Genomic DNA, 16,951 nt, shown 5'->3' on the forward strand with positions numbered 1-16,951 from the left:
ACCCAAGGTCTATGTAGGCATCGTCATATTTCCTGCTCCATAGTTTCCGACCGAAAGGATTAGCAGAAGAGCTTGTGTTTGTCTCTTTTTTGAGATTTGTGTGCTGGTGTCAACACAGAGTGTTTTATTTTGAAAAGTAACAGGATGTTATATTGTTATTTTGGCGCTTGACTTCCTGTCTGCTCGGCGCAAAATTCAGCTGCGTCCAGCTCCGGCATTCGCCGGACTGCAAGAGCTGGACGGAGCATACACGCAGCGCAGCGGACCTGGTGGAAGTTAACACATAGACTAAAGTGAAAGTGAAACCTATAAGCCCCGCTTGCGTGACTGAGACGCAATGCAGCGAACACGTATCCAGTGGAAATAGACCTTTCACTGTTTTCTCCTTCCTTGTTTAATTTTACTGTGACTTACGTTTCTTTATTCATACCATTCTCTTTTAATTGTTTTCCAGCTGTCGGTAAGACATTACGAGACAGTACGCAGGACAACAAACAACCAGATCTTGCATCGCAGGCAAAAGCTGTGAATAGTTCAGCTCGGAGTCGATCGAGAACAAAGAGGGTAAGACTTATTAGAGTAGATCTGTTTTTGGTCAATGTGACTATTATTCAGGCGCATTAATAGATGTGTTGTTTCCATATGCAGTGCATCGCGCAGTACTGATCGTCTTTATTGATTGTTTTTACAGCTGCTGGAAGCGAGACAGAGTGCTAGCTGAGGATGAGGTGGACCTTTGGAAGTGCGCCACCAGAGACCTGATGTCTGACGAGGAAGACGGCACAAGATGGCGGGGTGTCGGGATGGATTGTGCGACCTCCGTCCTTTGGCAGCCGGGAGCTCACCGAGCTTTGTGCCACGCTGCAGTCACATGAGAGGCAATTCCGAAGTACAGGGCAACGCACCACAGACGTCTGCAAAAACAGACACTTCGCAGTGCTGTAGGATTTTGGGCTTCTCGTGAGCTTCCCGTTTGTTGTGTGGGCAGATTATGCTTTGTACATAGTTGCGTGTTTGCGTCTGTGCTAATAAGGCTCTTTCTTTGAATAAACAACACCTTCCTTGCAAATTTTCCTTTCCTCAATAAATTAATTCATGTCCTTGATGATATCATAAATAAATGAATAATAATAATAAAAAAAAAAATATATATATATATATACATATATATACATATATATATATAAATATACACACACATTTATTTATATATATATATATATATATATATATATATATATATATATATATATATATATATATATATATATATATATATGGTTTTATTATTGGGGTTTACATTTATAATGACCCGGGGTGACCAATCACGAGTGATTTTGCTTGTTTAAAAGTAGTGGTTTCATCCAATACTGAGTGAAGACATTGAAGCTAGCCCACCCATTCTCTGGCCAGGTGTGGTTTCGCTGCTATTCATATGCAATTTGGAGCCGTTCGCACCCCCGGGAGCTCCACATACATCATGGTTCGATCCGTCAATATGTGGCACAGACGAACGCGACGTTCACAGGCTGTAAATTGTCGTTAACTGCCAAAAATTAGGGAGATTTCCGGGTGTTTACAGGGACGAAAATCCCAGTTTTCATGCAGTGACATTAATTAGTGGTTTACTGTGTGTCAGAATCAAAACCTTGGTTGGATATTAGTTTGTTACTCAGGACTATCTAAAGTTAGGGGTTAGATTATTGCACATGAATCTTACATCTTGCAATATAAACTGTTTCTAGATATCAATGACCTTTATTGCTCAATTACATGTAAAAATAGAATCAAAGACGTAATACACAAGTAAGACTTGCTGGGGCATTTCACAAGCTCAAGACTTGAGCTTGTGCAAGTATTAAATAGAGGAAAGGCGTTGTCTCCTACATTTGTTTCCCGGGACAGGGCCATGGTTAAATTACATGTTTTTTCTTCTTCACATTCTGTGTGTGTAGCAGACAGCAGCAGCAGGGCCAGGCCAGGAGGGCTACTGTGACTACACACGTAATTAACATTACCGTGGACCTTTTTGTTAACTCATAGGGCCATCGTCTAACAGGTCTCCCCCAGAAGTTGCATTGTCACACTAGCCCCATAAAGAGAAATGTCCCACAAAGCAACATCACATGACCAAACAACAGTAACACAGTAAATGTAACTGTCTTGCAACTTATATGAGGAAAAAAATACCACAGTTATACGTGGAATAGCGTCTGTCCTCCCACCTGTCCTACCGCCTGTCCTGCCGCCTGTCCTACCGACTCTTTGTCACATTTCTGCCTGAAAAACAGCGTCTGTCACCTGCAAAAAACTTTAACTCACCAAATGTTTGTGTTAAAAAAAATCAGGTCAGCCCTCTGAGACCGAGACTTAAGTGAACATTCCCCAGAAAACAGCCTCACTCTCCGCGAGTGACAGAGTCAGACAGCGTCCAGTTTACTGATGGTGATGATGTACTTAGGTAATTAAGAGTGAAAAATGTAATTTTGTCACTTTCCAGGATGCATGGTGGGTCAGGATCTCAATCACAACACATTGTAAAAGCATCCATATGATTATAAACAATCAGCAGGTACATGTTTAGATTAACAGAGGACACCTGGGGAAACACTTTGAAAAAAAAACAGACAGACCTCATCATCATGACGTTTACCATCACGCCTTTTTAGGAGCCCCAGATGCTTCGTTCTGTGTGAGCGAACGATGGCGGAGAATTGGCGAACAATAATGCTGCATCTCTCAGTACGTTTTCATGCACAGCTTAGTCGGCTTACAGCCATAGTTCGACTATGCTACTCAATCAGACAACTCCAATTATCCGAGAATACATGCCGGTGAGAAAATCGGATTATTGGCCGAAGCATGTTATACCCCGGTACGATAGGTGGCGCTGTACCCATTTCAACTAGTGGTAACAAAGCCACCTCCGGCTGACCTCTTTACGTCACCAGCAACAACAAACTGCATCGGCATTCGAGAAAGACGGCGTACGAAGAGCGAGACAAAGCTACATCTTTGTACATTTCGTATATGGTGTACATGATAATTACACAAACTAGATGCACAATGGCGCTCTTTCTTGCGGTGATTTCGGAGAAAAGACGCCGCCGTCGCTGTCCTTCTACTTCCGGCTCACGGCCCTGGGAAAGAAATCTTGCACCTGCGCAGAACGCAAAATCCGATCCAATCCGATAGAACGTATACATGCAGGAGTAATGCGACTATCAATAGTCGCATTACTCCTGCGACTACTCTCCGTTTCCAGAATAAAACATATGCTCACACCCCCCGATCTGGAAAAAGTAATTCACGCATTCATCTTTTCAAGATTAGACTACTGCAACTCCCTTGTGTCCGGCATTAATCAAAAATCTCTCTCTCGCCTCCAACTGGTTCAGAATTCAGCAGCTAGGCTTCTAACAGGTTTTAACAGACGTCAACACATCACTCCAATGTAAGCTTTCCTCCATTGGCTCCCTGTCTGTTTTAGAATTCATTTTAAGATTTTACTGATTACTTTTAAAGCACGCTTAGGTCTGGCTCCGTGCTATATTACAGATATTTTAATTCCCTATGAGCCAGCTCGCAGCCTTAGATCCTCAGGCGGGGCCCTCCTAACCATTCCAAAGTCGAGATTAAAAACTAAGGGAGACCGTGCCTTCGCCATAAGGGCCCCTCGACTTTGGAATGCCCTGCCTGAGGAGATAAGGCTTGCAGGATTGGTAAATTCTTTTAAATCACTTCTTAAAAGTCACTTTTATAGACTTGCCTTTATGGAATGTGGCCCTTGTGTGTCTATTTTTACTCTGTCTTTGAGTCTTGTTTTTGTGTTATTTGATTTATTTGATTTATTATATTTCTGTTATTTGGCCTACTTTACTATTTTTAATCATTACCTGTTATCTCAACCATTTCATGCGAGCGATTTTATCATCCCTTGTAATTGTAAATTGTATTATTGCTTTGTCTGTCAAAGCACTTTGTAAACCTTGTTTTTAAAAAGTGCTATAGAAATAAAGTGTATTATTATTATTATTATTATTATTATTATTATTATTATTATTATTATTATTAATAGAAAAATCTAGGTGTTTTAATCCGACTATGAGAAATGTGTTTCGGTCCGATTTTAGTCAGACTAAGGTGTATACATGCATCTTAAAAATCCGATCATTGTCGGACTAAGCCAGTAATTCGGTTTTCTTGCGTGCCATGTAAACACACTGACTGTGTGAAAAGGACTACTGAGAGCAGGAGCCTTGGTAAAACGACAAAGCGTTAATTAGCTGTGGCAGAGTGTAAACAATGGTGCAGGTGTCAGTGTGTGTGTGTGTGTGTGTGTGTATATATATATTTATACACATGTATATGACTACATATTTTACATATACACACTTCTAAAGCCCCTCTAATGTGCCTCTTCATTACATCTTTGAGGAAACTAGGTAACTGCAGATGCAACTGTAACTAATGCACATGTTGCTCCTCAGAGATTCAAGCTGTGCCTTTCTGATTTTGACAGTCCAACTCGTGACAACGCATTAGTTAAGGTTGTAAGGAATATGGCTGTTGGTAGCCATTTTATTCAAGTAGGCTAAATTGTAATTTTATGGATTATCGTTCTTCAGATAAGGGGGCTTAACTAGCTAATATGTGCTAACAGCAGTTGCCACTTGTTGCCATCCCAATGGTAAACATCACGTTACGTTATGGGCTGATGGAATGTGAGTGCAGAATGAGGCTTTACAGTACTGTGATTGTTCCCATATGTTATTGTCAATGTCATTATTTCTGTAGTTATAATAGTAACTAACTGATGAAAAAAACTATGTCTACAAGCCTACATGTTTTGCGAACGCAATTTTACGGTCATCAATAGCCATGATATTCATCAATATTCATTTTACAAAGCAGCGCAATTGTGCTGAACAAATGAATGCAGTGGAATACATAGCCTGTGTTTCAGCTTGTGAACAGGCCCTAATTTTCCCAAAACTGTTTCCTAGGAAAGTGCCTCGGAGTGTGAAAAAGTGTCAATAAGTTAACACAAAGTTTTATTATTTCTTGTCCATTGATTCATTATTTACCAGTTATCTATTTATTTGTGCATTGATTTTGAACCTTGTTCATCGTCTGTTGCTGTTTTCATTTGACATAAAATGAAATAGCCATACTGTAAGTGTTTAACAATAATCATGCTATTGGATATGATGGGCGAGCTCTCACAAAGTGAGTACAGAGACCTGGTCTGCAATTTTGTTAAGTGGTGTGGGGAGAACCACCTGCAGCTGAACGTGGCCAAGACAAAAGAGATGGTGGTGGACTTCAGGAGGCCCATTCCAGTCTGCATCAGTGGGACAGACATTGACATTACAAATACCTGGGTGTGGTGCTGGACAGTAAACTGGAGTGCACTATAGACACGAGCCCCATTCACACTGCCATTTGCATGCAGGGATCCTGCGCTAATTCTCCGCACCCTCCTCTGTTTGAAAGTTTCAGATGTGGAGAGGGGGAAAATTTCGCTCCGGTGCTGATCCGCCTCTTGAGGTAGTATCAGGGCCGCATTATTGGTGAGCCGTCCCAGTGTGAACGGATAATCCGGAGGCGTGGAGCAAGGGCGTGTCGGTCTGACAGTCTGATAACTGCACAGGTCCTTCACTCAACTAAATACAGAGAAATGTCCCACAAAGCAACTTTACAGGAACAAACAAAAGTAACGTAGAAACTGTAACTGTCTTTGGCAACTTATATGAGGAAAAAAAAATACCGCAGCTGTACGTGGAGAAGCATCCATCCACCCGCCTGCTCTACCAACTCTTCTTCACATTTCTGCCCGAAAACAATCGTTTGTCACCGGCAAAAACCTTAACTCACCGAGTGTTTGTGATGAAAATAAATCACCGTCAGCTCTCCTGACCGAGACTTCCCCCAGAAAACAGCCTCCATCCCCGCGAGTTAGGGAGTCAGACAGCGTCCACTTTACTGATGGTGATTATCTAATTATGTCATTTAGCGCAAAAAATGTAACTTTGTCACTTTCCAGGATGTTTGGTGGGTCAGGATCTCAATCACTATACATTATAACAGCATCCATATGATTATAAACTGTCCGCGGGTTTAGGTTGACAGGGGGAACACCTGGGAAACACTGACGTCATCAACATGACGTGTACCGTCACACCTCTTTAGGAGCCGCAGCGCCGGCTTTCTGAATCACAGGCGGAACAGCAGGGATGCTTCGTTCTGTGTGAATCACCATTGGCGGAATGGCGGAGATGCTTCGCTCTGTGTGAATCACCATCGGAGGAGAATTGGTGAACCACCGCTCCGGAGATAATGCGGAGACGCTGTGTAAAAAGGGCTATGGAGGCAGTCTACAAGAAGGGCTGTCGTAAGGTGAGGTGCAGCAAAGCATGGTGGAAGATAAAACATCACACAAATGATTTGTACATCATTCAGTAGTAATCTTAATTAGCTATCATGTCATCACACATCCATTATCCAATCAAACCTGAGAACACGCCTTCTCATAAACCACATGAAAAGACTACTGCTGAGGCGCACTTCCTCTTTCCACACCAGCACAAGATGGCTACCACAAAGGACTCCAACTCTGAAAGGTTATTACTTTGATTACCGCAAGTCTTTTATGTATGTTTTGAGTAATTAACATCCCCCTTCTTAAAGTACAATTCTTTGTATTAATCAAATGTTATTGGAAATATAATTTAAATAAATAAAACAGAAAACTGTGTGTGAGTGTCTTTCTACCTTTCTGAACAAAATGGGTTTAGCAACTGTTGCTTCATCACAAGGGCCTGAGCCGGCTTTACATCCCGAGGAGGTATAGGTTCTTTAATGTCTGCAACCGGATGCTCCAGATGTTTTATCAGTCTGTTGTTGCGAGAACCATCTTCTTTGCTGTGGTATTCTGGGGTGCAGGCATCAAAGTAAAGGGTGCAAACAGACTGAATAAACTCTTCAAAATAAAACTAAATAAACTCTCTTCAGGGTCTGTTGTTGGCTCTGAGCTTGTCACCCTGGGGGAGGTGGTGGAGGACAGGTTGCTGGCAAAACTGCTGGCAATCATGGACCATGCCTCTCACCCCCTCCACAAAACTATGGACAAGCTAAAGAGCAGCTTCAGCAACAGACTAATTCAACCCCGCTACCTTAAAGAACAGAACAGGAAATCATTCCCACCTGGTGCCATCAGACTTTACAATGCTCACATAACAAAACACAAAACACACACATAACCGTGTGTGTTTTGGATATATGCTATATTCCCTGTGGGAGAGTCACAGGAACTAAACACCAACACTTGCCCATTTCAATTTCACTCTCACTAAACACTATCTGACACTGCTGCCTTGGGAGGGAAGGGTTAGTATCCTTTGATACATGCCCCTAAGGATCAACTGTATATTCAGAATCTGCAAAGAGTAAGGTGGTTTGTCTGAGCATCGAATGAAACACAGAAATTCACACAAGAATGAACATCTTACAGTAAGGACTGCAATGCTGTTTGGTTATCTGTCCAATATGAAAGCTGTTTTATGTTCAGCTTTGGCATTCTCTTGTGTACAGTGCAGCTAGGCAGTATCATCGTCCTCCTTTTCCTCTTCTTCCTCTTCCTAGACTACATATAATTGTTGAAGATCACACAGTGTTAATTATTCACTTTTCAATTCGACCTTCAGACTTTCCAAGCAGTTATTTTATAGTCAATCTATATGAAATGCTGATTTGTTTGAAATAATCTCTGCTTATTCAAAGGGTAATGAAGGGCTGAATATCTTTAAGATATATATATATATTTTTTTTAATAAAGGATTTAAAAAAAAGAGAAGAAAATGGTATTGGTTATCAGCCACCCCATTGCAGGTTATCTTATAAATATGTTCATCATCAAAGATGAATTATTTCATTTACCATCACCCCTTCCCTATTAAATAAAGACATGGGGCCACGGTCAAATAAAATTACATGTTTTCCTTCCTCAAATTTGTGTGTGTAGAAGACAGCAGCAGCAGGGCCAGGCTAGGAGGACTGCTGTGACTACACATCTAATTAGCATTACAGTGGACCTTTTTGTTCACTTAATGAGTTATCGTCCAACATGTTTGCCAGCACAAGGTGCACTGTCACACTGAGAGCAAGAGCCTTTGTAAAACTACAAATTTGGTGTTTTGTTTTTTTAAAAAAACATGTCTTAGTGGTGGGCCTTAGTAGCAGATACAGTAGAGACTTGAAAATAAGGACAAAAACAGTAATAATAACTAGGGATTACCCGATCCAATCACGTGATCGGAAATTGGGGCTGATCATGTGGTTTCAGACTTGATCGGAATGGGACATTACATCCCGATCGGATCGGATATATATATATATATATATATATATATATATATATATATATATATATATATATATATATATATATATATATATATATATATATGTATGTATGTATGTATGTATGTATATATATATATATATATATATATATATATATATATATATATATATATATATATATATATATTTATTTATTTATTCTCATTATTGTTTATCAGATTTATAATATTTCAAAATAAATTGGAAAAATGTGTGTGCGCAAGGCACGGGTTGGGTATTGGTAATGATAATGACTGGCCACTGCTGGGCAAATGGCACATTTGAGTTGCACACAGTGAAAGCACTACACCCTAAATTATCTTGAAATCGATTATTATTGTTATTACTGCTATTTGTATAATTTCTACAAGTCACCGTTTAAGTTGATTGACTGAAATCCTCGTCATACTATTCAAAGGCTGCAACAGGTGACTCATCGAACCGGGATGAAGTCAGTTTTAGGTTAGATATTCGGCGGATATTCACTCGGGTCCAGCCGCGACTTTATTGAGATTTGCCCAGTGTTAGCAGCAGGAGGATGGTTAGCTCACCTCCCAGAGCCTCAGCATAAATATAGCATGAATATATTCAAACAAAATAATTGCAGTGTTTTCAATATCTTTCATGTCATGTGGCCCATCGCCTCCAATCCAGCAGCAGATTGTATTAGTAAACTGGAGAAATGAGACACAGCTCTTTTTATTGTATTTTAGTGCTTCCTTTATTTTATATGAATATTATATATAATATTATATGAAATAGGCAGAAATTATGATTTTCTTCTCCATAGCTTCCATGTCATGTGGCCCACTGACTTCTGAAACAGATTCTGTTTCCATAATAAATCTATAATAATATAGAAAATAATGGTAAAAAAGTTCTCTAATGCTCAAGAGGTTGGACGTGTGGGGCGAACTATTTCTTTCTTAGCTGAAGCCAACAACAGGAAAAAATCTCTCTATAAAAGCACGAAATCTCTGTCTGTCTGTCTATGTGTGTGTGCCTCAAATATCTCCGCAGATCAGGATCAGACTGACCTGAAATTTTCAACATGGCTGCTGCGTGGTTTAAGGGTGTGCATTGCCGGATTTGTTTGGACTACAATGATACCGTTAATAAATGATTTAATAAATGATTTACCAATTCTGCTAGCATTGTCAACCACAGCCACCGTAGCCTCCTGAGTCGACGGACGTGCCAGTGTGTCCATATTACGTGACAAATTTAAGATGACGTAGCAGCAAGACGCAGCCTCCGTGAGTCTCGGTTCCAACGTATGTGTTGGTGTGGCCTACCATTTACCATATAAATCGTGTTGATAGGCCAAGTAAAACCGACCTTATGATAAATAATGTTCGCCACGCTTTTTCGCGAACATTGCCATCGCGTTTGCTGCGCCTTTGGTGCAGGAAGAAACGGTCGAAACGGGCTTCTCTCACAAAAGTGTCCTCAGCAGGAAGTGTTTGCAACCAAAACACCTGTGCTACTCCCTTTCCTATTGGTGGAAAAAGGCACCACACCAACCAATCACAAAATTACATGGCAAACCACGTGATTTGGTTGCTGAGGAACAGGGGGAAGTTGTGGGAGGGACGGCAGCAATAGAGTGACAGCGACAGTGACGGTGACAGAGACAACGTTAGTGCTAGCGAGTTCTGAGAGTTGAGAGATTTGTGACATTTAGCGTGTTTGGAGTGTATAGTAAGTGTGTTATGTAGTGTTTGGTGTAGTGTGTTTAGTGTGTAGTGGAGTTGTTTTTTTGTTAAATGAGTCAAAACAATGAGGAGACTGCTGAATGTGGAATGTGAATGTGTGCAGGCAGGAGAGCTGAGGGAGCCCTGAGCCTGAGGCATTGCCTGCATTTAAATGTAAATAGTTACATATAACTTTGAAATTTACAAAGACTTAAGCACAAATTTAGTAAACAAGAATTTATATTTGTATTATGAGTAATAAAAATGGTTCGTTAAACATATTTGTGGTTTTCACAGTAAAAAAAATAACTTTTTCCTACTCGGATTGTATGTTTTTTTATGATTTTAGGTCCATTGTAATAATACAGCGTGTCAAAATGAAGTGTACAGTCACCAGTGGCGGAGCCAGAGCGTAGCTAATGGGTGTGCCTGGAAAAATCCGGATGGGCCTGATTATTTTTAAAGCTGATTTGAGACGTATGTAAATGATTTATGATAGGCTATAATAAAATTCTGCCAGGCCACTGTAAATTAGCCTATGGTACGAATAATATACCTATGAGTGGATATACAGTAGAGACCGCTACTCCACAACTGGACCGCTGTTCTGTTAAATTTCACTGTTGAGACCCAAAGGGGAAAAAGAGGGCGAGAACAAGAGAGATCCAGTTAATGTAGGCTATTTGATGAAGCTTTATTGTTTTGCTGTTATTCAACGAGACAAGAGGCATGTTTTCCTCTGTTTACTTAGGTTAATAGCACAAAACTTCACACTACTGTACATGGGAGACAGAGAGAATGCGCTGCTTCTGGTTAAGCACCTTGGACAGTTCAGTGCGTACAATCAGCGCACAGGTATTTAAATGTCTGACAAATTGAATACCGTAAATTACCAAATAATAGCTGGGTTTCAATTAACCGCCGGGTCCCCTTTAAACACTGGGTTCAGGTGTATATTTTGGTAAATAACCGCCAGTTCCAAATAAATGCAGAGTCTAATTTATTTTTTAAACATCAAGGAAGAAGACGTGACCACTGACACTGCAGGTTTTCCTTCTTCACCTTGTTCACGTGTTGTGCTGCTTTCTGTCAGTCAGTATCACATTGATGATCGCCATGGCTCCGGTGTAGCAAAAAAATAAAAAGTACGACCAAACTTTCTGTCGTAAAATATGTAGAGGAAAACTCAGGAGAAGCAGCCGCTAGATGTTTCTCTGTCGACCCCAAGAGAGTGAGAGATGGGCGAAAAAATAAAACAGAGCTTCAGCGTCTGTCCGAGGAGGACAGCAACAGGACCAGGCTGCCTGCTGGAGGGAGGAAGAAGGCTAGCGAGGAGCCTGAGATGAACATGCGGGAATTAGTTATCTGCAAACGGGCCAGCACGAGAGAGTGTCCCGCAAAATGATCAGGGCAATGGCCAAACAAATGTACGCCACTGTGAGTGACACCAGAGATGAGGAGTTTGCTACAAGTGCTGGTTGGCGAAATTGTTTCCTCCGCCGCTGGTTGGAAAAATCGGCATAAGTGCCTATATTCTGTCCCAGCTACAGAACAACAGAAGAAGACAGTGGGTGCGTTTCATTTTTGATGACAACGTGCCGGCTGCAGTTCGTGTTAGCTTGTATGTGTGTGCTAACCACTTCACATCGGACTGCTTCAGTAACCAGGGTCAGTACTAAGCTGGCTTTGCCTCAATACTGACCCTCATAAAAGGATCAGTCCCAACCATACCGGACCCAGCAACGACACCTGAGCAATGGGTAAGTGTCGTCATGTTTTGATAGTATTTACAGTTGCCTACGAGTATGGTGAAGTCAGCTGGAAATTGGTTAACTAGTTGGTTCCACTTCGGTCCGCTATCCAATGGCGTTTGAAGCAAGTTTTATGTAAATAATATTACGATGGAGCTTGGTTGTCACAGTAAAAAGTCTGGAAACATGTGCAGACTGGAGACAGAGACGTGTCCTAGAGTTTGGAGCCTGTGTTGGAGACAAACACAGCTTTTGCTAGCTGTTAGCCATTAGCTACATGGTAGTAACTGTAATAGCACATAGAACAAACTAACATTATTCAGACACACTAACCATTCTGAAACGTCCTGCTGCAGCCGTAGAGTCTATATTTCTTCAGGAGCCTCTCCTTCTGGGTCAAACTAGTATGGTTGAACGACAGCATCTCGGCGAGCCGTATCGATACATCCACTGTAAGACATTAGTGCATGCTACCGCTAGCGCGAGCGGCATCCTCTCCCTGAGAGGGGTGTGTAGCAGGCAAGGCAGGCGTTGACAGACAGAGCTCATTAGCATTTAAAGGTGCAGGCACAGAAACAGCCTGCTCTCAGTAGAGCTCACTTGAGCGACTTTTAGACAGCTGAAATTCAGGACCACGGATGGGTTTGGGGCAATGCATTTCGAATACAGTGTTGCTGGACCTCTGACAGAGGTGTGAATTTGATGAAAAACAGTATAATATGGGACCTTTAAAGTTGAAGCAGTCACATTAACAGAGTGTTACAGTACATACATCTGCTTCCTGTGGAGTCCACCAGCCGAAATACAGACTGTGTCATTCTGCCACAGCTGAGTACATTGTGGTCAACGGGTATAAAGTAAAATCCTCATAATGATAATGATTTTAGTTACCAAGTGCAACCCCTCGTTTTACTGTAGTGGCATCACCGCGGTAACACAGCAGCAAACATGTCATATGAAAGGAAAGACATTTCTACATCTTCATGCAGACATTTAGGTGGATGGTTAGGTTAAGGACTGTCCCTTTAGCTTTGACAAGTACAATGGTAAATACTTACAGAAGTAAAAGCAGTGTTTTCTATAAAACAGAATAACTCAATTTAGCATTTAGTTTGTAACTTTGCAAACAGGTTACATGCAAAAAAAGCTACATAACAAATGAAAAGAGAAATGAAAGGGACAAATTCAAAGAACTTTATATCCCTCCTTTAAGTAAAAGTAAATTAAGTCTCAGTCTCAGAGTTAAATCTGTTAATAGGATAATCTTTTTGCAGGTGCTCTGTCTTCCATTTTAAAATGACTAAAAACTGTGCAGTGACTTTGTCTTCTAAGCGATTTGAGCCCTTGCCTTCCCTCCCTGGTCCCTGCAGTCTCTTGCAGCATGACTGACTGGCTGACAGAGAAAGTGCCGATTACAGGTTACCATCTCCAGCGAGGGTGATTAGTGAAGATGCAGAGCAGCGCAGAAGCCAGGCTCGTCTGGGACCCTCTGAGGATGATCAAGGAGGACTACAGAGCTTGACTACCAGCACAGCCGTTATCCAGCTGCCCTCAGGCACAAAGTGGATCAACCTCTCATCACTCCTCCATCTCCTCCAACAGTACCATGGAGAGAGGGTAGACAGGTGGCAGAGAGTGAAAAAGGTAGTTATCAGTTGGGATTGAACAAAACCATGGTTTGTGGTGTTTAAGGCCAAATCAGTACCAGAACTTTTACACTGAAGCCACAATCTGGCCAAAATTCTAAAACCTTTTTAATTTCAAGAATAAGCAAGACCCTTGGGCTTATAATAAATTTGTATGATGTGACTGACAACATCTAAAGGGAAACCTGTTTAAAGCTGTTCTGTATGAACACGCAAGGGGGAAAAACCAGCAGTCACAGTATAAAGAGGGGTGTTCTTTATACATGGTGAACATTCAAGTAGGGATGAGAGAAGTTCAAATCTTTCCTACTGTACTTTCCCACCTCCACACACCAGGGGTCTCATTTATAAAACTCTCTAGGAAATCCACACTAAATATTTCTGTATGTACAAATGAGTAAATTAATGGTTGCCAAAAAAAAGTTATAATACCTGGCATATAAATTAGAGATGCACCGATCGATCGGCAACCGATCGCAATCGGCCGATAATGCCCCTATCGGTTTTGATCGGAGTTCTCAAAATAGATCACATCAGGCCGACCAGATGACGTTTAAGTATAAAGACAGTGCATTAACTGCATGCAGGGAGGGAATTTCATGGCCGCCGTTGCCCCGCACTTTGGCCTTGATGCCCCGTGAAAAAAAAACTCATCATACGGCCACAGTGGCCTCTGAGCCCCTGGCCCGGTCGGCGTAGCGAGCTTGCCTTTAATTACAGACACCTGAGTGCACAGTAGTCACTCACAGTAACTTCAGTGAGTCCGCGGTACGCGCAGGTGGAGTCTCATCATCACGATGATCTCACGTGAAAGCCTCTCAAACAGCAGCAGCGTCTCAAAACAGAAGAACGAAACTTACAGCACAGGTGCGAAAGCGAGCGCAGCCGGTTTTGACATGATACGTAACTGACTTATGTGGTAGGATTTAGTCCGGTAAAGTTGGAAATATATTCACAGATTCGAACTTCCCGGATCAATAACTCATAAGTGAAACCTTGTTAAAACACAAACGACGGCTCTTTTCTACCGTAGTAAGGTACACAACGAGCTACAACCGTATGTTGATCAAAACGAGCGTTTGGACATTAACTCTGGTCTGTATGGTCAGCCGTCTGTGAGACGAGGTCGCAGGGACCGTCTACAAAGTGCAACACCGAAAAGAGAAACTACAAAAAATTCAATATCTTCACTATTATTCAGAGTGTAGTGTCACCAAAATCACTCCACTTTTGGGGAATTTCTATTGGGAGAAATATTCAATAACACTAATATTCAGTGAGGTGTCACAAAACCCACCTCACCCTAACCCTACTTAACAAAAACTACTTTCTAATGTAACTTTAACTTGATTTTGGTATAAAAAAATGTTTTAATACACAATCCATGTCTTATTATAAATTAGGATGTTATGGTATCAGTCTGAAAGGTAAATCAACACATTTTACCCAGTGGCCTTTGTGCCCTGTCATGTGGCCTTGGTGCCCCTGAAAAAAAAAACTGAAGGCCAAATGGACTTGCCCCTAAAATGACAAAATTCCCACCCTGACTGCATATATTCCCCCTAGTAAGCTACAGTTACTCTATGTAAGCTGAGCTGCAATAAAACGGTGGTCAATTCATGATACTTTCTCATCTCCTAATTTTTATACTTAATAATACAATGTCAATGTTGTGTAAGAAAAATCATTAATTAAATATATGAAAGTTATACAAGACAATAATATAGAATAATTTATGGATTTGACGCTGTGATCGGTGATCGGCAATATCGGGATCGGCAGATACTGCTTTTGGTGATCGGTGATCGGCCCCAAAAATCCTGATCGGTGCATCTCTAATATAAATACCAATTCATCTTGGAAATGTGCACACATGGCTCAGGCTCATATCCCAGCCTCTTCACACCCACATTCAACCATAAATGGTCAATGCAAAGCACCTTATGAATGTCAATCATAGAAATGAGCCAGCAGATCAATAGTTCTGCCGAGAGCCACTGCCGAGAGAATCAAAGGAAATGCGTTTTTCTAGCATAAAAAATGGTTCTGTGGTTGAGGTGGAGGTTACAAAGCACTTAGTCATTCTGTCACTCAGGTTATCATGTCGCAATGCAAGGGCAATTAAAGTCTGTGCATCCATCATGCACCATAACACACCAGTGGCACCGCAGTATTTATATGTTTACAGCAATCAGACTGAATGCTTTATGCTCACCAAAGTGACCGTGACAACCATTATACATATGATGATTCCTCACATTCAATTTCTCTCTGTCTACAATTTACCACCTCACCATATGCATCAATAATTTGCACCGTCTCCAAAATGTTCACATGCATGGGTCAGAGTTAACTTACAGTTGTGCACATTCTCCCTTCAAGTTTGTTTTCATAGAAGGCCCTGTTTTGTGCATACACAACATTTATAAATGGGACCAGTGGTCATTATTTCTACCAAAGATCTTGCTCAATTTGGAGCTGGCTATTTAAAGGAACTTAGGGCAGGATCAAGAAATAAGACTCAATAGCGACACGATGGCCGTTTGGGTAACTGCAGACATCAGCCAAGCCGGCGCGGGAGCACGCATGAACTCTTCACAGCAGGGCAGCTGATGCTGTGACACGGTTATTTGTTTGCTCGCTGTTCATGCGACCGTTTACTGCAAGACTTTCTTGCATACCTCCGCGGAACCACCTTGGTAGCCCACATTAGTGAACAGCATGATGTCAAGAAACGAAGTAAGTAAACTAAGTGTTTATTTTAGTGCAGCTTTAGTATATTTCTTTGACAACATTAGCGCATCAATTCAGCAAAATGACAGTTGTAATGTAAAGTGCGCTTACCTTACACTGGCCAAATGGTTACTAAAGTTCAAATTTCACCAGCCACGGTGAATAACGAGCTAGCGATAACCATTTTTTTGTGACTGAAGCTAATGTGACTGCTAACAACGTTATGGTGTTTGACGAGCATTTGGCTTGTGGCTGCAGCTAATTTCTGACTGTGGTAATTACCAACATAGCTAATATTTATAACATTGGATAAAGCTTGCTAACAAGCTGACATTAGTGTGCAGTCATTATCATGTAACAGCAATAGTATGATTCAATATCTCAAGCCACGTGTTATGTGCCAGCGCCACTGAGATAATTTGTGAAATCATTTCCATTATAAGACAATATAAATGGTATGAATAGCACTGCACCATAAGAAAGTAAATACAAGGAAAACACAAATGTCAATATGTCATAACTGGTATTATACTAAGTTGAATCAGAATAAAAATAACATCAAATAAAATCAAAACATCACTTTGAGGATTACTAAAGTTATTCTTATTAGTATTGTTTTCAATGATTTTGTTTCAGGATTTGGAATTGACTCTGGAAGGAGTGGCACACATGGAGATGTACTGCCTGGATGAGGGTACACTGCGTCTGGTTAGGATGACGAGGA

The 16,951-nt window shown here is 41.1% G+C and overlaps 1 protein-coding gene across 4 annotated transcripts in view; it reads right to left on the reverse strand.

The window, feature by feature from the left end:
- Positions 1 to 16,951, reverse strand: part of LOC115570877 (RNA binding protein fox-1 homolog 3-like) — a 1,044,539-nt gene that overhangs the window by 422,322 nt on the left and 605,266 nt on the right. The gene's annotated exons all lie outside the window — the stretch shown is intronic.

This window comes from Sparus aurata, chromosome 20, assembly GCF_900880675.1.
Source record: "Sparus aurata chromosome 20, fSpaAur1.1, whole genome shotgun sequence".
Taxonomy (NCBI): Eukaryota; Metazoa; Chordata; class Actinopteri; order Spariformes; family Sparidae; genus Sparus; species Sparus aurata.